A 27,227-nucleotide genomic window follows, 5' to 3' on the forward strand; every position below is an offset into this window, starting at 1 on the left:
CTTAAACATTTTAATTGTATACTATACAACTCTGACTGTTGAGCATTTTAATATATATTAGTCATTATATCAAATGTCTCAAATGTTATTTTATATGGTAGGTCATTCAATTCCCACTAGTCACAAGTTGTAAAGTTTAGTGTAAACATGATTTCCTATACAACCAAGCATTATTAGAACATTTCTTAATATTTGCTCTGTTATTTCTTGTAATGAAGGATATAATTTTGAGTTCTTGGTTTCTTTCTCATTTATGATATCTTCCAACATTATCTATATTGCATCACCAGCATAACTTATGAGAAAATACTTGCATTAAGAGCAGAAGTCTACATGTTCTCTGCCCATTGTCCTATGATGCTGTATCTGATGTTAGAGTAACATCACTGAGGTCTGACATGTGATCAGAAAACTGAAATCTCAAATCCTTCATATATATTTTGGGTTTCATTATCAAAGGAATTATTTCCCTGGTTGGTATTGAAATTCTACCACAATGATCACCAATCTCTCATAAGTTTTTCTGGGAATATTTCAGAATAATTCACTGTTCAGTAGACAATTCAAAACTTTGTCACATTCACAACTTCATTCTTAGATCTGGTAGACTTCTGAACATTAGTCATTAAATCTTGTAGCTCTGTGCATGCTTATTTACCACATGATTGTGTACTTGGATAGTAAAAGTTTTCCTTTTTTTTTCAACTACTTGAATAAGCTAATTTGCAGTTCACTTTAATAACACCAATTATTCTCAGTGAATCTAACTCAGGATTATTTCTGTATTTTAGATCATTGATGATAATCAATGGATAAAAAGAGTATTAGTAAATCATTTACATTGCCATTAATATCAGTTATCAACTGAGTGAAGCATTTCAGAGATCAGTTTTTGCACTGCAACTGAAAAATCCATGTCTGTCTTCTTCGCTTGTTTTTGAATTTTGTGTAAAGACCTATCTGTACGAGTTGTCCCAAATTTAATAATGCAAGACTAGAGAGAAGACAGTTAGTCATTACAACCCACTGCTAATCCTTGGACTACTCTTTTACTAACAAACAGTGAGAATGACTGTCACATTATAATGTCCTCACTGCTAAAAGGGCAAGCATGTTTGGTGCGACAGGGATTCAAACCAGTAACCCTCAGATTACGTATTGAAAGCCCTAACCACCTGACTATGCTGGGTCCATGTCTTCATTACTGATTATTGATAAGACACCTGCTGGCATGTTACAGACTCCATGTTCAGATCTAAAGACAAAACTTGGCTCTGAAGAAAAACATTATTAATAGTTGTAGATACTAAACAGAACTAACAACTGGAGTACAAGTGCTCACCTAGAATTATATGAACCTTTGTTAAAGTATTAATAATGCATTGAAATTCAATGTATAATACGTTTACTTTTTTTTGTCCAAAATGCCATACTTACTTTTATATTTCTTTGAATGTTCCACAGTGTTCAGTGTCATATTAATCTAATGAAACTTTAACTAAGTATATGAATTATCATTAGCAATTTATTCAGTTTTTCAGCCAATGAAGTTGGTCAAATATTTCACATTCAGCCCAAATGCTATTTGTTACATCTTTATAATAGTTTCTAAATAAATTATAAACAAGACTTAAACTCACAGCATGAACATCCAATGAATCCACGCTCAGGTCGTATGCTGTCATGTGTAAAGACTTAAAAACCTAAATGTGAAAAAAACATTCTTACAAAACTCATATAATACCAATACCTTACTACATAATAACAGGAAATATATTAATACTTACAAAAACAGTCATTACTTTACAAATAAAAAGATAAGGACTACCAATTATTATTTACCACCAAAACAAGACAGTTTAGGAAAAAGCAGAGAAAATTTCTCAGTATTTTCACTTTAAACATTCACACCTGGATAAATTGTACTGAAATATTGTACTAAGTTATCTTAAAATGCTATCTTATACTGAATATTACATGACCCAAAAAACAAATACAATACATTTTTTTAAGGATTTTCTTAATTAAATTTACATCCTTTCATGAACAAATTTTTATTCTTAATGGCATTCAAAATAAATGTAAAATAATATGACAAAGTAAATAATTCAATTAAACCAAACTTCAAGTCCATTATCTATTTATATAAAAAACATTTTACTGAGCAAGATAATTGGTTTTGGTGTTAATACAATGTTTTTCTCAGAATTGGGTTTTAAAGATATAAATTGTGGATAAAATCTTTACCTAAAGTGTGATGTGTTTTCCTAAATGTCAATGTTATAATTTTCTTATACTGAAAATGTATTTTCAATAGATACTTACCTTTTTCCACAAGATTAGCTGTTCTTGTTCAGTGCTGCCTTCTTTACGGAAACATTTTCTTTATCCATGCCATAACCCCTCTGCTTTCTCCTACTAAAATTGAATAACTTCAACATGTATCTCATGTATATCATGATTTAGTAGTCATGCTTCCCACCCTGAACAGATGCATCCATGAAAAGATGGAGATCCAGATGCAGAGGTGGAAGAGGAAGGCCCTCCAAAGAATGAGCTTTGTCTAACCACAAGAGTAGAGAAAATGGGGTTGGAAAGTGGATACAGATCAAGGTTCCATTGGTCATGAATAATCCACTGAAGAGATTTCACATGGGCATGACAGAGCAAGACCAGTATACCATTGAAGATCCCCAAAAGTGAAAGAATCATGCACATAGTAAACAACTGAGCTGAGAAGGCATGGCAAAAAAACAGTGCCATTGAACACAGTCACAAAAGAGAAGGCTGGAACCAACTGAAAGGGCCTAAGGAAGGACTTCTCCAGTTCAATTAACCAGCTCACCAAAGCTGCCAATGAAAGAAGCTGTAATGTATGACTGGCTGATTCCTATCCAGAAGGAGACAGAAGAAGCCAGTCATTCATGTAATAATGAAATTGCTGTCACATAGCACAGAGATGTCGAGCAAAATTCTTAAAGTGATGAGACAAGTGTGACAGGAAGGCACCAAAATTGATAACCCACTACAAGATGGACAAACCAAAGACAGGGGTGATACTGATATATGTAGGTAAGCATTGGAGACATCCAACTTGGCCATCCACAACCCTGGTGGAAATGCTCATCTCAGGGTAAGAAAAGACCCCATGGTGACTGAGTCAGGGCAGGAAAAAATCTTGGGAAGACTGAGAAACACGTTCGATGGCTCATTGCAATAGCAATTCCTTAACTGCTTCCAACAGGCACTGGCTGGTCATAGAAACTTGAGGATGGGAGAAAGAAATGGTGCAAGGAGAAACAGAAGGTGGGGAAAGAAAGGGGCAATGAATCCTTCTGATAGAACCTGAAGCACTCACTGATTGTTGATGAAGGAGCACCAGCAGTGAAGAAACTAACAGCAGAACTCCCAACAGATTTAAACCCACAGGATAGTCACTGATACTGGTGCCAACTGGATGAGGGTGGTGATCAAGTAAGCTAACAAAAGTAACCCAAGTAAAAATGACAAATACAAACTGAAAAGAGGAAGGATAGGAAATGGTAATTGAAAAAAATGAGGTCCTGCTCAAGCCAAACAGACTGCAATATTTATAAGTGTAGACTGTTGTTGAACTGATATCACCCAAGGTTCTATAGTTTCCATATTAAAAACATAATGCCTCAGAAATGGAGCCATAAGTAAATTCCTAAAATATGTCAAGGGTAAATGGACCTGAGCTAATGAAGCATTGTAACCTGTAAGGTCTCAACCACAAAGAAACCATGTATGAAACACCAGAGCTGTAGACAACATGCAGATTAAAGTGGAGGAGAGAATGGCAAGAACATCTCCCAGAAAACCCTTTAGGATTTCTTTGGAGAATCTTAGATAGTAGGTATATGGAAGAAAGATGCTGTACTAGATTGGTAAGAGTAATTTACAAGTGAAAATATTGGGCATGGGTAAGTCTGACAGATGATTTGGGAGCTGCTCCCCAAATAAGCAATAAGGAACCTAACAATTGTTGGTCTAAAAATGGCTAGTCAGCACAATGGTAGAAAAATGCAAACTAATCTGAAGTTTGCAGTATGCTAATCACCTTATTTTAATTGTGATGTGTGGTAATCAGCACAAACCTGAATATCAAATGATGGAGGAAAACCCAAATATGTTTGGGAAGTTTGTTCATGGAATAAGAAAGGCTGAGATGTATAAGAGAGAGAGAGAGAAGAGAGCAAACGTTACAAACTCATAACACAAAACCCATAAAGACCACATTAGAAAAAACACTGGTCACAGCAACCAAAGTAGTAATGCTAACTCTGAAATTTATTAACCAAATTAGAGTACAGAAATTAGGGCATTTAGAATTAACTGATATTAATAGATGAAACAGGTTGAATGAAAAAACATTAAATAAAAAAAAAACAGCTACTTCATCAAGTATTAAAAAAAGAAAAAAAAAAGCATGTTTGAACCCAGGTGCTGCTAAACAAGAAGTGGTAGTTTGGTAGAGGAAGTCACATGCACCAGTGAGCATATCATGCTCCTATTAGTTAGAAGGGGCACACAATAATTTGTGTGAGAGATGTGTTGGAATCTTTGAATTGCAACAGGGAGGGAGCAGAGAGCATGTAGTGTGTACATAGAAGATAGCACTGAACAAAAACAGCTAATCTAATAAGTGGAGGTAAGTACTGTATAAAAAGTTTCTACTTCCTCATTTTGATTATTAATTTTGATTTTTTTATTGCAGTTTATATATTCAATAATGTTTTATAATACTTTCTCAAGTTTGGAAACCAATTTTATTTCTCTGGAAACTTGTAGATTTTGATAATGATAATGAGTCAGTCTTCCTCAAAGCTGATTACCAAAACATTCCTTCACAACATTTACTTCTCAGCTTAGGCATTTTATTTATTGTGCTGACATTATGATTAGAATTTGAGTAGTTAAATGTAAAAAAATATGAATTGCAAAAATTAGCGTTAATTAGTATAATCTCTACAAAAACAATACATATCTAATGACACAATGTCTTACTGCTACCACTAAACATTTTAAGACATAATATTTCGGTTAGTATTTCTTTCACACAATGAAAAATAATTACCATGTCTAGAGTCATTGGAATACCATCTTTCTTACATACAATGTCTGCATGACTAATTTTAAGCTTTTTCTTAATAAAACGCAGTAGATGTTTTTGGTTCATGCATGAAGATGCATGAATATGGGTGTCCACCTAAGGAAAGAAATCAACAGCTTAGTAAAAAAAACTACAAAGTTTAATCACTTTTTATAAGCATAAAAACAGAAGAGTCTACATATAGGACATGAATAACATAAAACAAAACCATAAAACTTAGCTTAGTTAAACAAACAATTTAAAATTAGTAACATGAAATAGTAAAACTAGAAAAATATAATAACAGGTTAGCAAACATCAATTTGTTTGTTTTTAAATTTCGCACAAAGCTACTCCAGGGCTATCTGCACTAGCCGTTCCTTATTTAGCAGTGTAAGACATGAGGGAAGACAGCTAGTCATCACCACCCACCGCCAACTCTTGCGCTACTCTTTTACCAATGAATAGTGGGATTGACCATCACATTATAACACCCCCATGGCTGAAAGGGAAAGCATGTTTGGTGTGACTGAGATTCAAGTCCATGACCCTCGGATTACCAGTCGAATGCCTTTAACACACTTGGCCATGCCAGGCCACATCAATTTGTAAAAATACTGCTGATGGTAAATAATGTGTGTTTCAAGAGAACATTGGTCTTTCTCCTTTATGTATGAATAGTACTAAGTAGTAAAAGGTTTATATATTACTACAAAGAGAAAAGAGTCAATATTAAATGTGACAGAAATGATGTCAGCAGGTGACAGAATATAGGTAGAGGTCAAGATTTCTAGTGTTTCTAAACTGTAGTTTATTTTTGGGTTGGTGTAAGAGAAGAATTTCATCTCAAAGTATTTTGTGATATGTTTCATACTGATGATATGTTAAAGTAGATATCTGGAATTCACCACTTTGTATGTGTTTGTTTGTCTGAAGTTAAGCACAAAGCTACACAATGAGTTATCTGTGCTGTTGCTAATCATGGGTACTAAAACCCAGATTCTCAACACTGTAAGTCCTCAGACATACCACTGTGCTCCTGCTATGTACATGACTTTGGTGTTTTTTTGTCTTATTTCTAAAGAACATGAAGTTTGTACCACATAGCTTTCTGCATGTTCCCATTGGTTATTATACATTTCTTGTGTTTTTGATCCTTTGGTAGGATTTTGTTTTTGGTTTGGGGAGTAAGATGTTGATTTTGAGTGAATGTTTGAATACAGCTTTTACATCAATGTTGAAATTATTAAATTGGCTAGTAACTTCATTAGCAATTTCTGGTATGAGATGGAATGAAACAAAGTTGCTATATTTTATATCAGTGGGTAAAAGGTTAAGAGTCAACATACATTTTTTTCCTGTTTTGAAGTTTCATACATGTTCTACTTACAATGTTTCAGCTAAAACCTCCAAGTGGTGTGAATTTTTTTAGTTCAGTTCAGTTAAGTTTACTTTGTGGGTTCAAAGTTTTGTAACATATAAAAGAAGTATGACAATATTTTCTGTGATAGGTGGTTATGACCATATTTTACAGTATACATGACTCATCTTTTAGTAAAGAATATTTAGAAAAAACATTTGATTGTATCAAAACATTTAATGTTTACTTTAAATAACATCAAAATATTCAAAAGTAATCTGCTGCTAAACATGTTTCTACTTATAACCAACAGCGAAAGCAGAATTTATGATTAGTCTCTCCAAGATAAGGAGTTGTAATATATTACTTTCAAATCAAATGACAAGCATACTTCCATAAGTGTTTGTTGTGGATATCAGTGTCGCAATGAACTAATTGTACTGGCCTGATGTGGCAGTAAGAAAACAGGCCAATGTTTCTTTTGCACATGAGCAGCTTAAGTACTGTTGTACATTGCAAAGAGGAACTGTGGTAGACAATACTGTTCATAACAATTCAGAAACATTTAATGCTTAGCCCTAAAGATTGTTGTTGTTTATTGTTAAGCACAAAGCTAAACAAAAGGTTATTTCTGCTCAGTCCAACACAGGTATCAAAAACCCAGTTTCTAGCAGAAAAAGACATACAGCTGTGCCACTTGGGGTCAAACACTGAAAAACCAGGTGAACTTGCATTATTATTATTATAAATCCACTCATATAGTTAGCAAATTTATTTCATCAATTAAAGGCTTACTAATATATTATTTCATAGATTAATTTTTATATTTTAATCTACAGTTGTCCCAGTAAATAGTAAGTAGAATTTAGCTTATAGGGGCAAAAGTAAGAGGTGCATTTTTTATAACTTCACATTAAACATAGGATGCTTTTAGTGACTTTTTTCGGGAAAAAAAGAGCATCTTATATGTCGTAAAATAAGACAGGTCTTATGCATGGTGGCATAATGATGGAACAGGATTTACTATATATACTGGTGGTAACTTTGTCATTTGATATTCACATCTGAAAATGGGAGATGCCTGTTATATTCTATTTCAAGTATGAAAATTATGGCAACAGGTCTTAACGTGTTTAAGTATTCAGTAAAATTAGTGTGTATTTTCCATGCCACCATATACCAAAAATTTTGTCTATATTTCTTAACCACAAGTTCAGGTTTCTTGATGTATAAGAATTTGTTTCCAAACAGTTCTTTTACAGTAGACACAGAAGTCACTAAGTAGAGGGGAAAGTCAAAGGGGATCCCATTTCCCATTGCTAATCTATTATTTCATTTGTAAAAATGGCTTTTTTTTATATAAATATAAGTGTTGTTTAAGCAGCATTCTGTGAGGTTGATAAGATGTACTGTTACAGGATCAATTAAAGTTAAACTGCCAATTTATGATTAGCACAATACATTATTATAGACATTTATGAAAAAAAAGTGAAGTTGTAGAATGTACTAGTACTCTGTATTTCCAAAATAGAAATATCTTTTATTTTTATGTTACCATAGGTTTATCAAAGTATAACTGAAATATTATTGCAAATATCTTGTAGAACTCCCTACATTTCTGCCAAATTGTTTGGCTCAAATTCTACCTTCTCAGTTTCCATTTAAGCTCATACATCTTAGTAGCACATTCATACTAGAGCTTTAAGTAGGTCAAACCAAAAACTGTTTCATCAGCTTTTTTTTATTATTCTAGAGCAAAATTAAAATGTTTATGAATTGGAGATTTAGCCCGGATTGATGTTTTCATTGTTGATCTTTTCAGTACTGGTTGGTTAATAGTTATTGCTGCTCCTCACCCTTTTAAAGCCAAATTGTGCTGGCTAAACATTTAGTGTATTCAGACATGGACAAGTTCTTTTAACACTCCTACGAAAATGGGGCCTAATAGGCCCCAGAGCAACTTGAAAGGTTATTAATATTAGGCTAATAATTTTGTATTTAAATGAAATTGCCATTTAAATCCATTAATGAATGGATTAACGAGATTCCCACTGTCCCTATCTACTATCTAGTGAAACCACAGCCAGGGGAACGGGGTTGGAGAAATCAGGACTAGAAACGTCTTTTCGTAGGAGTGTTAATATGCATATTACCAAAAATGTTAAATGCAGTACATGATGGCATCTGATCATCTAAGGAAATAAGATACATTTCATGCTTTTGCTGGGGATACTGAATCTCTCTTTGCTTGTATGTTCATACTGACAGAAATTTGGATACTTAGCTTAGTAGGCTAATACCCATGTAGAAAAACTATCCCAATAATAAACATAAACGTGAGCCATAACACCATAGTACTACATTTGTGTTATAATTGTATGGCTTGATAAAACTACATTTCACTATATTTATGCTTGTTGATATACACTTATCATATATAATTCCTCATGTAAGCAGAACAGAGTCACCTAAAAACATTTTTAATTAATGTTCTGCTTATATGCTGCCAAAAAATTTAAAAAGTGATTATAAAAGTAGTTGTCATACAAAAATTTATAAAAATAATTAAACATAATTCTATACTTTTAGCACTTGTGCTCAAAGTTTAATAAGAAGTTATATTAATACATTTATTTTTGAATAAAGGAATTTTGGCATTTCAGGCTTCAGTCCCTAAAATGAAGTGGCAACATGATATACTGGAGTTTGTAAGAAGTGAACATCTACCACCAGCAACTTCAAGAAGTGATGAAACTTCTGCTTCTAATTCTGTGCAAACTAGAGATGATGAAGGTACAGCAACTGCTCTTCCAGATTGCTGGAGTATGAAGTGGGCCAAGGAGTTCAAGAAAACATATGAAGGTTTGGTTGTAATCACTGCACCAAATTTGATTCCATAAACATGAAGGGAATTCATGCATCAATAGAATGGAGAAGCTACAGTGTTAAAGATGAGGAAAGAACAAAACCATCCAGCAAGCATCTATCAGAAAAAAATGAATGAACATTTATCACTGAAGGCACACAATATATGTGCAATGCAATTGAAAGATCATGCAGATGATGCAATTACCAAATGCCTTGATAAAATAAACCAAAAATATATCAGCTCCACACGTAAAGTTTTTTAATACAATCTTACAGTGTAGCAAAATAAAGCAGGCCATTTTCTGACGTTTAAGATGAGATTGAGCTACAAATAAAAAATGGCTTGGAAAAGGGAGTGGGACTCCAATCTCAGAAAACTGCTGTTAAAATAGTTGATCACATTGCAAAGGAAATTAAAAATGAAATATTTACTAAAACAATTGAACAAACTTTAAAACTTCATGTCATCACTGATGAAACTTCAACCACATCTAGTAAACTAGTGATCATAATTTTTGTAAAGGTTGAAGACTGTGATCTGTCACCAATAATTTTTCTTGATTTGGTTGAGTTGAAAGTACAGGATGCTGAAACAATATAAACATCTATATTAAAAGGTTTGCATGATGCAGGATTTCATAGAGAATATTTGGAAAATAATTTGGTAGCATTCTGCTCAGATGGTGCAAATGTAATACTTGGCTGCAAATCAGGGGTGAGCACTAAACTTAAAAATTATTTTCCTGACACCATAATTTGGCACTGCTTAAATCACTGCTTGCAACTGGTTTTAGATTATTCTATCACTGATATAAAATAAGTGAATCACTTCAAAGTGTTCATAGATAAAATCTCCATACTTTTTCACCAATCAATCAAAAACCAAGTGGAACTTTTGAACATTTCAGAAGAAACTGGACTAAAAATTCTGAAAATTGGTAAAGTTTTGGCACCGAGATGAGCTGCTTGCAGCTTAAGATCAATACTTGCTGTATGGTGTGCTTATCCAGCATTATACAAATATTTTTCTACCAAGAAAAAATATTCAGGAATGACCATCTTTGCAACAACTTCTTCATGGAGGATTTAACAATAATGATAGATATACTACAAGAAATTTCCTTACCTTCTAATGGCCTTCAAGCCAGAAATTTAAATTTAGCAAGAGCTGAAAAACTAATAAAAATGACCACTAAGGCATTTGAAATGCTCAAAGAAAGTAGGGGAACCTTTAAAAATAAAAGTGATGAAACTATTGCTTTTGATGCCTTTAGGAATATCGAGATTGTTGAAAACCAAAGACATGTAAGCCTTCCTCATTAAAAAATACGGAAGCCAAATTGACGGATTGTGATCATTTAATATAAAAAACAATGCACAAGAAAATGACGATAAAATTCGTGAATTGGTAAACATGCGTGAGCCAGATTCTTGGAATATTGATGAAGTTGTCGTGCCTTGGAAAGATGCTGAAAACAAATTGTATTAATTCAGTAAGTCTTTCATCGCAAAATCAGCATTAATGATTTCCGTGACTATGTGGAAAATGTCCTACAAAACTGCCATAGTCATGAGATTCCAAGAACTGTACAAAAGACTAAAAATATCATCAATACTGTTGTTCTTAGTTCAGCAGAGGCAGAAAGAGGGTTTTCAATAATGAATATCATATATTCAGATAAAAGAAGAAGCCTTACAGTTGAAAATGTGGCAAACCTGATGACAATTTGATTGGCCTCCCATTTCTTCAGTTCAAAGATGGCTAAGAAAAAACCACATCGCTGATGACAACAGGGTTAAACATGGAAGGAATAAAGATTTTCATAATAATCAAGTGGTGATTTGGAAATATTTAAAGCATGCTAAATAAATTATTTCAGTAAGATATTTTTGTTATTTTTCAATGTAAAAAATAAGGGTGTGTAAAGCAAGATAGAAATAGAACCAGTTAAATTTTTTTAATCCCACCAATGTTTATAACCATTTTAACAATAACTTACTGTTTCAAATGGTGAACCTTTTCATAATGCTTAAGTTATAGGGTTTTTATTCATTTCTATCAAGGCTTATTGACCACACTTGTTTTCTTAACATCATGAACCTACTGTTTCAATAATTATTTCCCACACTATGAAAAGCTTAAAGCAAATAAAAATCAATTTTCTTATCATGTCTGACCAAAAAGAAATTTTACATCCATAAAACTTATATAAATAACACGCTTTTTTATTACCTTTCTGGTATTATAGAAATCCCGATGAGGAACAGCTTTCTGTGCAGCCAACTCTCGCAATTCATTCAGCAATACATGAAGTTGATACTTGGAAGACAAGTAACTTAACCTTCGGTAGCAGAAGGATTTCCTAATACCAAAAACATTAATTATACACTGTTTCATAAATGTAAAACTTTTAATTTTCAGAATTAAGCGTAAATGACCTACACGCTTAAAGTCACAAGCACATATAATTAATTAGATCAATTTCAATCATTAATAAGTTCACTGGAGGTTCCAGTTATATTATATTATAATTCATCAACAATATATTGTTTGTTTTAAAATTCTCACACAAAAAATAAACAAAAAGGCTACTCAAACATAGTCATCTCTAATAATAAATTGACAAGACTAATGGGACAGGCAGTTTATTCAATAGTATCATACTGACAAATCTTGGACTATTTTTGTCTACTAAGTAATAACATTTGACAATCACTCTTATCACTTACTTATGACCCAAAAGTAAGAAACACATTTTTCAGGCAACAAGACATGAATCATGAACCCTCAAAACACATGAAAGCATTAAGCCATACCACCTCATACACATGACCTCAACATTTGACAGCTTAAGTACATATTTAATTAGTTTCTAGAGTTATGTAGTTTCCAATGCATCTTGTGTACATTTTAAAAATTAAGTTTGACTTCAATAGTTTAAAACATTGCAAGTAACTTTGTCATAAAAAACATCTCTAACATTTTTACACCTTTGAAACTGTTACACGTAAAGTTTATAAAAATAGAGATATTAAGTTATGGGTTCTTACAAGGGTCCATCTGCTATCATTGCACACATTAAGTTCATATCACGGACAAAAACTGACAGTGAGGGGAAAGAATAGTCACAACAATGTCCATTTTCTATATCTTCTTTGCTGGGATAGACTTGAATTACCCCATGTTCCATCTTTAGTTGGTATCCTGCACTTTCTGGGAGAACACATGTCCAGGGGTCTTTTACAGTTGGAGGATCATGGTAAGGATGGTCTGTAGTTTGTAAATTCAATCAACTAATTATTAAACTTGTAAAATTCAAACAATCCGACTGTTAGAAATCAACATTTAAAATATATAGAAACAGGGTCTTAAATTTTTTAGGTCTGTATATATCTCTTCCCATCTTTGATTTAAGAGGTAGACATCACAAATAACCAGTAATATGTTTTGCTCAGAAAACTTAAAGAAATCTGATTATTTTTCCTCAAAATAATTCAAATAATCAAATATACTATTTCTGAGTAAATTTATTCAATATGACACACAAGAAATATTCTTTATTAATTTTAATATTAGCAATCTAATTAGCTTGGGAAATTGTATGAATGAAGGCTACTGGAGTTAAAACAAATTCCACACTATACTGTGTCATACATACGCACGTGTAGAACAACCAAAATTACAAATGTGATCATTTAACTTTGCTGTATATGTACATTTATACCATTAAAGAGACTTTAAATGTATGTTATGGTTAAAAAAAAAAAGTACCTTCAATAAACTATACTGAAAATGTTAGCTTTAAAATGTTTTCAGCAGAAAAATATAGTTCAACCAGACTGGCAGAAATGCATCACAATCATCTTACCAGTCCATGGAATTTCACAAAACAAATTAAAAAAAAAAAAAAAAAGCATCTGAATAAGAAACATGAGTAAAATAACTACATAAATTATTTATTTATTAGAAATAACCTGATAATTTAAGTTACTTTTAAATGTTATAAAAATGAGTATTTGAAAGAAACAAACTGCTTAATAACCAACAAATATAATCCATTCACTGCAAACAAACAAAGATGAAAAACAACAATTAATCCATCAAATTATATAAAATACAACCAATTATACAACTGTTTGTGTGTGTGTTTATTTGCATATTTCATTACATAAACACAGACATGCATTACACTGGAATCACACTGGCAGTTGCAGAAGATCGTGTGATCAATATTATGAAATTTATAATCTAACACTTAAATGAATGAATATTAATTTCAGAAATTACAACAAAATTTTATACTCTAAAAGTTGCTAACTGTACAAAACTGCAGTAACAACAAATCATATGAAATATTCATTTTTGTATTATATCATCTACAAAAAATACACTTGTGACAATGTTCTCTGGTAAATGTGATCTAATTAAATTCTTTCACATACTGCCACATTCACTGAACATCACAAAGTGAAACAGACAAAATGTTTGGTTGATGTGTAACAGGAACTATATTAGTGCATCACACAGCATCCACTGCAATTTGTTAGTAAAAAAAAGTGCCAGTGAAAAGTACTCTTACGTTTTGACCTCACTGCCAGCTTCTCCTTGATACCTTAGAAGAGCAAACACAGTGAAAATGTTGCAACTTTTAATCCAAAATCTCCCTTCTTTGCAAATCAAATTGGGAATTTCCGGGTATAAAGTATTGATGAGTTAAGAATAAGTAGAATTATACAGTAAAAATGACTCTCAAAAAGTAGTTATATAGCATCATAACATAGTTGTGTAGAGTTTTATGATTAAATTTATGAAGTACCATAAACAAAGCAATTATCAGTAAACTGCAGTGGAGTAGTTTTAAAAATGTAGTGCTTTATGTTAAAAGAGTGTATGATTACATACAGCTACTAAATGAAAATTATTTTTGCAATTAATTCAATGTTAGATATATACTTAGAAATTGTTTTGTAGACACAGCCAAGCAATATTTAAATATACTTAGTATCCAGTAAAAATAAAACAGCTTGAAACCATACATAAAAGGTGTGTCATGCATCTAAATATTCAAGTATCTTCTCAATATATAAAGAATTTCTAAATAACATTAGGAGAACTCAGATTTAGATGTATTTGAATCAAGCAAAACTGAACTTCTTTTGTTAAAAGAATTCAACAGAGAGAACTGAGCTTAAATAAGCATTATCTGTTGATAGTTTCTCAACACTAATTGTACTTGTAGGTAATTTGATTTATTACCTTATTGCTTTTATCTTCATAAAAGCTATGTTGTTTGTTTTTAATATATTAAAATACATTTATCCTGCATAACTTACTGACAGTTACTTTAAAGGCATATTTTAGTAATAAAGTAGAAACTATATACATCAACATAAAGTAACTGGTCACTTTATAACAACAATTAAACCAAACTGGATCACCCTTAATCACAGTAATTCACAGGTTTAGACTATTTTGCATATTGCAAATAAATATGTTCTACGTGTGTGTGTTACTAATGAAGTAACCGTTAAAGTTTATTTAAATCTTATTAATGAACTGTTAAGTCTGAACTCATTGTTATTTTCAATAGAAAAATATATGAATTGTAAAATTAAAAAACAAAACAAATTATAGCTTAAATATAAGGGAAAAAAAGTAATGAAAAAATGCTTACGTTGAATTTATTTTAAATCAAAGTACTGATACTCTAGAATAAATCTTTCAGAAATCAGTTTTGTTTACCACTTTCTTCATCTATGTAACTAAATAACTGAAATAGTACAAAATCATAGTATTCAGCTAAAATTAAAATATATCAAAATTCAATGCACAGTTGATTCAATTGCACAGTTCAATGCACATATATCTTTCAATGATTACTTTCTGCAAAAGTGCCATTCACTGTTCTGATAGTTTCAATAACTTCAGAATTTTGTAATTTGTATTTACTTCCACTTATAAGAATTCCTCAAAGCTTTCTTACCAATACCATATATTTTCCTTGAATAATACCTATACTTTTGCTTGTACGTTTCGGATTTTACAACCATATATTATGATTTGTTTGTCCAGTGCATTGTATGTAACTAGTTATTTGTCCACATTATTAGTCCAATATCAGAGAAATTTTCATACAATACAATTTTTTCACACATTTAAATTATTTTCAAACTGGTATACATTTTCTAATCTTTCTGTCACAATACAAGTTTTCTTTATTAAAATAAAAGGATTTTGAAAGCAAATTAGAAAAATTTTCAGTTGTCTTCACCTTTCAAAATTAGTATCATATTTGACAATTAAATGGATCTCATGCTTCAAAACAAAGGAATATTTATGAAAGTCACAGTTTTCTTATGTTCCAAATAAGTGACCATAACATAGAACTCAAGAGGTTTTAATCTGTTTTCATGGTCAGATAGCTTTAAAAAAGTGATATAACTATGCTCAGAGAACTTAAGTTTGTGCAATGGACTAGCAGATTCACCTAACAGACAAAGTATTTATATTAATATAATCCCATATTCAAATGCCATTAGTTTACTGTCTTTACTACTCTTACACAATAAGCTTATATAATATTCAAGACTTTGAAATAGTTATATCCTACAATGCATGTATATGTACAAAAGGTTAGGTCTTATATACCAGTAAACAATGTTAAATCTTTATATAATTATGTAGATTACATTATTTTAATTTCACTTTCACTGGTTTATTTTTTAAACTGATGTACACCAATAATGGTACATTTATTAAGTTAACTACATAAAGATTTTGTTGCAAACACTGTTAATAAAACAACTTGTACCTTCACCACTTTGGGTCTCAATCAGATTTGATTCCATGAACACATTCCCAGTGTTACCATTATCAACTTCCATAGACTGTAAAAAACTAGAAATTAATGAGCGAAAACTTTGGTTGGAAACTTCCATATAACTCTTCCTCAGTCGAATGGCTTCAATCAGAAGCCTTGATGCTTGGTGTAAGTCTTCAGTTGGAACCTGAGAAAACAATGTGATAGGTAATTTAAAGTGTAACTTGTATATTTTGTTTATAATTATTTTTCAGAAGTAGTTTAACCATGAAAATGAAGACTATAAAACCATTTAGTAGGATAAAAAATGAAAATGCCTTTGTCTAAGGTTTAAAAAACTTTAACTTGTTAACTTTATGATAATTTCAAATCATATACAGTTATCTTTAAAAATCTATATTTTTTATCAAGTTTCCAAGTTCTTCTCATGCCTTTATGAGTAATGAATATTATGTAGAACTAGAAAAACGTACTTCTACAATTCAATATTTCTACTCTCAATAAAATCAGTATGCAAAATAAAGGATTACAATAATAAATTATGCAAGCGAGCAAGTCTGGTCAGCAAGTACATACTCAAATACATTACATAAAGATGAGAGCTGAAAATACATACATGCGAGATGATACAGTTATAAAGAAATCTTCATGCACAAAACCACTGAATGAACATATATGTGAAAACACATGATAATCAGTGTATTTTTTGTGAAATGCTAAATCACAAATTAACACACTAAAAGATATTTATAATGAATTATGTTTACACATATGTAAAGTTACAGCACATAGTCACAGCTACTGACAAATTACAGTTGAAATACAAGTCTATTTGATGAAATAAATTAAAATTTTATAAGTTAATGATACACAAAACTTTCAAAAATAAAACAACTTTAAACTACTCAATCTACTTATAAACACAGATGTTTACATATTTTCATCTACGTAACTTATGACAAGTTAAGACAATATTTGTCAATTTTATCCCTGATCGTGATTTTAACCAAAGCAACTGTGTTTAAACAACTACAAAACTACATAATTAGTAACAAAGAAACACTGAGAAGTTAAGAGCTGCTGAGAGACAATTTAATAGCCTATTTACTGCTTATTATTATAATTTTTATACCAAAGTCAATGGATTGCAATAAAATGTGTTGAACTGTTGCACTAGGCTCACAAATTTCCTATTATCACACTTATTATATAAAAGGTACTGCAATTTGGCACTTAAACATTTAACTTATTACACATGCAAACTATTATGTAACCAAAATTCCCATATGACTAAAATTTTGCACTTCATTTTTTTAAAAATGTAAATACACTTGAAACATTCAAACGCACATGCATGTAAACTGTAAACCCTGCAACACCCCCCTAACACATATACATTAGACATATTTTTCAAATAAATACCACCAAAACAAATATGTATTACACTCAATTAATGAGATTAAAAAACAGAATTATCTCTTCACTCAAAAACAAAACTAATGTACTAAACATTCTCTCTACGAAACATTCTATTATTTAAGGCTATATACACATTAGTATCACACATGTATACAATGAAGTATGTCCAAAATGTGAATAGAACAGATCTAACTGCTGTGCACCTAACAATACAAGATCATTATGTACTTAATTTTATACACAACAGTTAAAACTCTGTATGTAATATAGAAATAATGGACAATTTTTTTATCAACATAAGGAAATATAAATAATCAGGAGAACTATTATCCATGAAATCAGAAAATACAAATAGAATTGGCATATAAAATGTTGTTAATGTGAATCATACAGGTTCTTTGATAACCTTTGACACACACTCTCTCTCTCTCTTGTATTTTAATTACATTTACATGAGTTAACAAAAGCTACAGTACCAAAACAATACATTAAGAGTACCTTAAGTAGAAATATGCTGATAATGTGAATGACACAAGCTAAGATGAATTAGGACAAGATGGAATACCAACATATAATAATTCTTAGTAAGAGTAAGAGCCAGAGGTTAACCAACAATTTAAATATAATTTTAAGTCTATTTTCACAGAACATTTCATACAAGTTAATTATAATTTAACAATAACTACAGAATCATAACATGATACAAAGATCTATAACTTAAAAAAAAAAAGTCTTATTATTACATAGCATACCCTACAGATTTTAATGGCCTTTATCCTACAGTATGTTTTATTATACAAAATTAGAGTTTGTATTATCACTCAAAATGAGTGCAGCTGCCAGCAAAGAATGAGTAATAATCTAAATCACACAGTAGATGTAACCACCTAATAGATTATCTCTAAGTAGCACAGAACTGAAGACATTAGTGAACTTATAAAAGTACTTGAAATATATTAAACAATCAAGAACAAGGTCATGTACCTAAAATACTTGAGTTGCAAAATTATGTATAATACACACACATTAAAAGTACATAATATTATTATTAGTCATTACTATTACACACTGTTTGTATAAAAAAAGTAGTGAACTATTTGTACAGGCAGCTAAAGAAGGTTATTATTTCTTGCATGGTATAAAGATGAAAATAACTGTGGTATTAAGCCTTTTAAAACATGTGCATTGTACATTTATGTATTTCATCTATTTGTATAATGGATCAACCATTATTTGAGTTAGCAGATAATATTTAATAAAACACATGATATTCTTAATTTTTTAAACCCTAACAGCTTATAACTTTTAGTTCTTGTATTCTTATAACACTAAAATGGATATAATTTTAAATACTCTCTTCTGCTTTTTAAAATAGGAGACAGATATTCTTGACCTTAATAATTCCAGGGGACATACTGGCATTGACCTTATCATGTAGATATTAATCTCTAGGAGGTAAATAGCATGATTAAAAGATAAAAAATAAAGCTCCAAAACCAAAGATGTCTCTGTAATTTTAAAGGACCTCAAAGATCAGATAAGCGAGTCTCTCTATTTCACTTCTGGTAGGTCAATAGCAGGTTTGTAGGAATAAAGAATTGTTAATATTTCTCTTGTTTTTAAGGGGGTTGGTGGTGATCAAAGTTGTTTTCAAAAGTATAGATCATTTTATCTTATTTTTGTGGTGAGAATGTAGTCTGACATACAAGCTTTGCAGAACAATCCAGTAAAATATGATATCAAAAAGAGATTAACAATAATTCACTGGAGAAAAATCTTGCCATACTAATCCTTCAATTTCTTTCTTATGTATGTCACTCATCTGTTAGTAGTAATACTCAGTATTTATAAATACAGTGATTACAAATTAGAAGATGCAATTACCACTTTATACAAATCACTAGTATGGCCTCACTTTGAATATTTTGTACAGTTGTGGTCTCCCTTTCTAATAAATACTATTGACTTACTGGAAAGAGTTTAGAGAAGGGCTACAAACTAGGAAATAAAATTGTAACAAATTTATTGAAACTTCTCACTACTGAAACATATTACTTAACATTGCAGTTGAAATAATTAATACAAAAATTCTATATGAGATTTGTGTACATATTTGCATTGTCTTTCTTAATTATTATCACATTCTATTTATCTGAAAACATAAATGATTTAAAAAGAAATATAAAAGTCAAAGAAGCAAATAATGTTTAAGCAAAGTTATATTCACACACATAGTTTTCAGCATATGTCTTTTAAAGATTATGATCAGGCTGTAACCTCAATCTTTTTTATTTGAACATTCATATACTTATTCAGGTACATATACATCCAAAGACTCCCCTAAAACAAAAACAAAATCCCACCTGACATTAACATTTTGAATCATACACTATCTTTGCCTAATATTTCTTCTTAACCAGTATATTTAGGTTATCCTCAAGCTTTGTGTTTCCGTGTGTTTTACTCCACCTAAAATCCATTATCAACCTTGAAACCCTTTCATTTAAAGCAAAATGTTTAATAGAAAAATCACAAGTATTTTAAAAATAAGTATAAATTCAAGATTAATTTGCAATTACATGAGTGAAGCTAATTTATTTATAAATTTAAAAAAAATACTTTACTCAAAATGCTTCAATGCAAATTACTTGTAAGAAATACATGCACATGGTTTGTGTGTGCAAGCAACTTTATATAAGAAAAAAGATCCATCATGGCATGCTACTACTTCTCAGTTTCCCTGTTAATATATTATTTGCCGATTAACTACTGGTCAAGTCAGCTTTATTCACATAATTTTGATATTACTGTACTACTTTTAATAAAATATTCATTATAAAGTTTCACTTAATACCTCTGGGAAAATAAGTATTTATATTACATTAACATTTTAAACGAATGAATGAAAAGTCTCAAGTATGTTATGTTAAAATGTTATACTTTAATATACAAATCAGCAAGTAACACAACAGTCACAGTCAGATAAAGTTGCTGTGGAATGGCATGTATGAAAACTATATTTTGACATTGTTTGGCATTTAGCACATAGTGTGATTCCAACAAAAACTGATCACTTGTGCAAAGGATTATATAACAGACCTTTCCTAAGCAAATTATTGTTAAACTTAGAACATATACATGTCCAGAATTCTGAATTTCAAAAATGGAGATATTCCTCATACTTAATTACACCAATAAACAAAAAATATGGATCAAATTGGAGCACCAAGACCATTCAGAGGAAAACCTGTGACAAGTCTTACCATAGCCATGGTAAACAAAGTGAGAGATTTTGTAATAGGTGAGAATATTGGAACACAGTACAAAAGAAAAAACAATCCACCTGCTCCAAGCAACATTATGCAATATCACAATAAAGAACTTCCATTTAGAAGTGACAAAGGTCACAAGTTGCTTCCATGACATATCAATTTAACCACTATATATCTCAAACAATTGGAAAATGAAAGTGACCATTCAGAGTTTTCCATTCAAAGATATACTGGTCAAGATACTGACCATAGTTTCTATGGAATCAGACTACTGAAATGGACAATTGTAGATTATCATTCTTGTATACTAGATTGACTGTAGAATGCATAAGAGGAGGAGTGCTGTACTTTGGACAAGATAGCCTTATGGCAGAGACTTTAGTAATGGAAACTGTCAGAGGGCTTTATCAAGAAAAGAAGTCATCACACAGAACATGAGTGGATGTGACAACATAAAACTTAATTTCAAAACAAAATCATTTCAATATAACAAACTCAACCTCAAAAGTTCAAACGATCAAAATGTTACCCCTAATCATAGATTAATTAACCTCTGAAAATTAATATTTCATTTGTTGAGGATTTTATTTTTATAAGTTACTGAAGCCTAACAAAAATTCACATATGTAAAACAAAATATGTACCATTCTTGTTACGTAAAAATACTAATGCATACTTTTAAAAGCAATATTACCATATGTAATAGGAATTTAATTGCATACGAGCTTTGCTTGTTGAACACATAGAGAACCTAACTTACCAAATTATCAAACATGAGCATCTGTGGGCAGGTGCGCACACTTGGTCGCTTCCAATGAGAGGAAAATAGGCTAGTAACAGCAACCTCTGCCGCTTTCTTCTTCTGAGAACATGACGTAATCCAAACAATTCCATAATAAAATGGTAATAACAAGGACAGTTTTAGATATAAATTTCAATATATTTTCATGAAAGTTAAGCACAACCCCAACCCACAAATTTTCCTGAGTGCTAGCACAGGTGATGTTAATTAGATTCTTCTCTGTTAATGTTTTGAAGGTACAGATGTAACTCACTAAACATGAAGCCTAACAGGATTTTTATTCAATTTATTTAAGTACAAAGGTAACCAACTAAATATAATTGCACTGAAACAAATATAATATGAATATTGTATTTTATACATGTGTAAAATATAATTATAAAAATAAATTGTACACAAGTTTTGTTTTGAAAAAAAGAATTTCACTTGTATCTCAAGAGTTGCATTTGAGGAAATTAAAATATTCTTTTGTGCTTGAAAAAATGCATTATATTTTATATTCACTTTAAAAATTATTAACTGATTTTTATGAATATAGTTATTCATGATTAACACACCATTTACAAATGGAGCATTAAGGAATTCTTTTTTAAACATACTTAACTGAAGAAATCGGTAGGCATGTATAGTAAACTAGAAAGGTTTAAAATATCAAATACACATACCTAAAATACATAAAAATGTTTTGCATAAATCAGAATTCTGAGGTTGTTAATGTTCAAGTCTCATTACTAAGGCTTTGGGTTTCCATGTACCAAATGATTCTGCATCAGTGTTAATATTACTTGTTTCTGAGCTGTTCCTTGTGTTCCAGTAACAAAGCATCTTCATCAATATGGTTCAATAGTCAGAGTATCTGATATTAATAAGTAATAGTTTGTTTTTTTTGAGACTTTATCATTGTGGTTGACTTGTTCGGGGAAATTCCAGCACCTTGAGGTCTCGATAATGATTTAGAGTTTGTTGATAATTTGACAAAAATATTACTTCCTTATGAAGATGTGAATAAGATAACTGTTTTCAGATACAGCAGATATCCTGGGATGCTGTTAAGTTATGTCATTTTTGGTTTTCACACATTTCTACTCGGCTATCTTGAGAAGACAAGTATTATCAAACGCAACAAACTTATTATTTGTTGTACTGTATTTTGCACAATATTTCATTACTGCAGCCTATGCTAATTTGACATGGTGTAATAATATACACAAGTGCCAGTATCATTACACAAATTTTCCCATTTTAAGTTCATAGATTCTCTAATTTTAATGTATTTATTTCAAACATGCACAGTTTAAGTGAATTTTTACAAAAACCCAAACATTTCAAAAGAAGTATTTACAGGTATGTTTTTAAGTTCAATATGTCAATACATTCATACTGCATTTCAGGTTTCAACAGACTGAATCTAACTTTAGCACTTAAATTCTTTGTGCTAAAGTGTTCTTCAGCACAAACAGCCAAATCATCCTCTACTCTTACTGTCTAGGAATATGTGATCCATTAAATGTTCTTATTCAATATAATACATCCCACCCAACATTTAAGTTTTAACATTTATGTTTCACTTGTTATAACTCATTGTTGGACATACAAGACTGTTTAGTATAAGCAATATCATTTATTTTGTAAGTTAATATTTAATGGTTGTTTAGTGTAGACAACAAGAGAGTTAAAAGTTAATCATTTTAAAGGCAGTAGTTATGACAAGTTTGGTTACATTACTTGGTACAAGTCATAAGTGTTTTTGCAACTGCATTGTTGTTGAGACTTAACTAATATTGCTGAAGCCACACTATTCAAAACCTCCAATAGTTTTCTCTTTACCTTAAATGAGTATTTTTACATCATTATGTCACATAGTTTACAGAAATTTCCAGAGACTTCTATGATCAGTATATAACAGTGGTGATCAAATCAGCAGAAGTCAACTGAAGTGAAAGCTCAGTCAAAGAAAAGTGAGAAAATATAAAGTTAGCTGGCATGCAAGTGGTTTGCCATAACATGTAGCATTTTAAAGTAAGTTTCACAGTTTAAATATTGTTAAGGAGAATAATTTGTCAGAGGGTGTTCTAAAACAGTTGAAAACAGCTGTGGTAACATAAGTGAATTATTTACTGATGCTATTGTAATAAAGGTATAGAAAACTAGTTTGTCTTGTTGATTGTATTCTAAAGTAATTGAACCAGTCTAAGTGGATTTTAACAAGAAGGGAACTATTAGAGTTCAAGATACAATACTGATATCCCTAAGGTAATGAATTTTTGGACGTACATTTTGAATATATTGTTTTAGAAGAAGTGATTGTTGTTGTCTCTGCTATTAAATACAAAGTCACACAAAGGGTTGGGTGTTCTATGCCCACCATAGTTACTGAAACCCAGTTTCTAGTAGTAGAAGTCCACAGACATATAGTGTTGTCACTAGGAAGCTAAAACAAGTGGATTGTGTGCTGCATGTTTATTTTTCAGATTCATAGCTAAGAAGTTACAGACACCTCTTGTAGAAGAATCTTTATCTCACCACATGTACATAAAACCCTGACAATTGTAAAGCTGCACAATGGGTTGTCTGTGCCCACCGTGGGTATTGAAACTTGAATTTTAGCATTACAAATCCTCACTTAGACTTACCACTGAGCCATCATGAGAGTAGGAACATTTATGTTTTAATCTTTATTGGATGACTTAATCAAGTTTTGCTATTTCTCTGATTTTAAACTAGTTTCCAAAATATACGCCTTATTTCATGCTTTTAATTACAATTTATTTTGTAGTCACCAATCATACATTTCATGTGATTCCATTTTTTCACTTGTTTTTCATATGAATTATTTCCCTACATTCAAATGTGTATCTTATATAAACTTGAATAAATTAATACAAATATTACATAATTTGTATATCTTAAGCAAAATACAGTGGAACACCTCTAAGCGGCCACCTCTTAAGCGGTCATTCAATCACAGTCCCTTTTTGTGTTTACATAATCCCTAATTATGTACAGTGGGACCTCTCTAATCAGGCCAGTTTGTTTCAGTCCCGAAGGTGGCTGCTTTAGAGGGGTTCCACTGTATGCATAACACATATATTGAAAGAATTTATTCTACGAGAGTTGATGAGACGACATTTCAAAAATAATAAAGTTACGAAATAAGGAATCATTACACAAAACCAACTGTTAGTCATACCAACAGTTCACTTATGTGTATATTTATAATTGCTCGTGCAAAGTGAAAAATATAGACAACGTCAAATTTACGCGCGTGTTCCTGTTTACACGCGAACGCTTGAATTACGTAACTAGCATAAAAATATGTGATTTAATACGTTTGCAACCTAGGCATTTATTACTGCCCTCTTATACTTTTTAATTATTGATAATATAATAGATATGTACGATATTTTCTAACTTAAACTCTTCAAAAATGATTTATATGTAATATTTATGAATGTATAGATGATGCGTCCCAACAAATTATACCTCTACTTACTTTAGTTAAAGATAATAAAACTTAAGTCTATGACGAACTATTTCTTTTTGATTTAAAAGTCATATCAAAAACTTGAAAAAAAAACATGAATTTATCTTTAAAAGGATAAATAACTTTAGTATTGTTCAACAATCCTACTATAGTTTGAGGATTTACCGCTAAGTGGTTCAATTCATGCCATAGGCACAGCACAAAAAACCTACTTGAGAGCTTTGTGGTTAAAATAAACAAAAAACGAACGTGCCTTAAATGTATTATGTGAAAAACAACAGTATCAAAGCTTAAAATATAAATCGTTAGAGCGCTTATTTTTAATTTCCAAAATGAGGCTGTAGAACGCAGAAATTTACCATAAAAATGCTTGTGAAACAGAATTTAAACATTACTCAAAGTTCATCAAACTTTCACTATTAAAACTCTTACCGATCAGGTTGATTGGGTTCGAAGGGTTACTAAAAAAGTCTTTGCTGAAATTAAAAGACTCAAGAACTACTTAATTACTGTTCATTATCGCAACTAATTTCATACACTTAAATACCTTTGCTTAAACAGTTTCAGTTGTACGTTATAATCTATAGGATACATTCAAATACGCATCTACAGATATCATGCTTAAAGAACAAGTAAAAGTGCAAAAATTAAAAGTGAATAATTTTATAACTACATTTTACCAGCTATATAAGGCTTATCCTGGCGAAGTAACCTAGATGTGGATAATTCTCCTTTTGTTTAAATGTGAACGCTTCGTACGAGACATTTGCTGGCAAGAAGCTGTCTTAAAGTTATTCACATATATTGAAGTTGCACATCTCACGAACCAACCAACGCTGGTCAAGAAAAAAAAAGCCAACTTTGGTTACCATGGAAATAATAAACTGTAATGAAATAGATTAATTACAAAAAATACAACATGCAGTAGATGGTTACTTGACCAGAAACAACGAAATATTAATAAAAAATGTTAATATAATGTTTACGCACACAAAGTAAACAATATAACCAATAATTATATAAAACGAATGTGTATCATTTGAAATTACTTGTGTATCAATTCATGTAATACAATATTGCCAGATAATAAAACTAAGTCACACGAATAGTACAAAAGTTCTGCTTATTATTAAACATACAAATAGATACACAATGGACTATCTATGCTATGCCCATACGGGTATCGAAACCCGACTTTAGTGTTAAAAGCACACAGACTTTCCGCTGAGTAACAGCTGAAAAACTTTATATAAAATATTGAGTACAAAGAATAGTTTGAAATAATTTATCTACGTATTTTTACAATTTAGTTTTGTCATCTTAACTACCATAAAATCTTCTATATGCCATTTTTTTAACGTAACAGCCTCACAAAAACATATATACATCAAATACTGAAACTTGCATCGTTCCGGTAAACGATTCACGTTATTTTCATACAACGGTACTTTCTTATGATAGCGTCACCATGCGGCATTTACATATGTGGAAAATGATTTACAAATTCCGCATAATGTTTCACGTCAGCATTCTTTCTACAGACATCAAAAGCGAATGCTGACCGTCAGAGGGCAAGTGAAACTAAATTTATATCAATACGCAAAAGTAGCAATTGGAACAAAATAATGAAAAGACAGGTATCTGCAAGGGCTTAAACTAGCTTACCCTATCCAAGATTTAAAAAAAAAAAAAACACTAACTAGCATGACAATCTGTTTGCTTGTTTGTCTTTTGAATTTCACGCAAAGTTACATGAAGGCTATCTACACTAACCATTCCTAATTTAGTAGTGGTAGGCTAGAGGGAAGATAGTTACTGATCACCATCTCATGGGCTACTCTTTTACCAACAAATAGTGGGATTGACCGATCATTTTAACGCTCCCACGGCTGAAACAGCATGTTTGGTGTGACGGGAATTCGAACCCGTGATCCTCATATTACGAGTCGAGTGCATTAACTACCTGGCCATTCCGGACAGACTGATCTTACAATATAACATCCTTATCACTTCTTGATAATGATGATGGTGGAACAATGTTAGAAACTGGAGTATATTTTACGTTCCTAATTATTTTCGAAATAATTA

General features: G+C 31.0%; 1 pseudogene across 1 annotated transcript in view; it reads right to left on the reverse strand.

The window, feature by feature from the left end:
• The window catches only part of LOC143232123 (AMP deaminase 2-like), a 108,244-nt pseudogene that overhangs the window by 20,579 nt on the left and 60,438 nt on the right, over positions 1–27,227 (reverse strand). Inside the window, exons 6-12 of the transcript XR_013017386.1 lie at positions 21,614–21,715; positions 16,154–16,349; positions 13,922–13,954; positions 12,393–12,612; positions 11,575–11,704; positions 5,099–5,230; positions 1,641–1,703 (exon numbers count right to left, since the gene is read on the reverse strand). The product of XR_013017386.1 is annotated as an AMP deaminase 2-like (transcript). The remainder of the gene's footprint in view (positions 1–1,640; positions 1,704–5,098; positions 5,231–11,574; positions 11,705–12,392; positions 12,613–13,921; positions 13,955–16,153; positions 16,350–21,613; positions 21,716–27,227) is intronic.

The sequence above is a fragment of the Tachypleus tridentatus genome, chromosome 11 (genome assembly GCF_004210375.1).
Source record: "Tachypleus tridentatus isolate NWPU-2018 chromosome 11, ASM421037v1, whole genome shotgun sequence".
Lineage (NCBI taxonomy): Eukaryota > Metazoa > Arthropoda > Merostomata > Xiphosura > Limulidae > Tachypleus > Tachypleus tridentatus.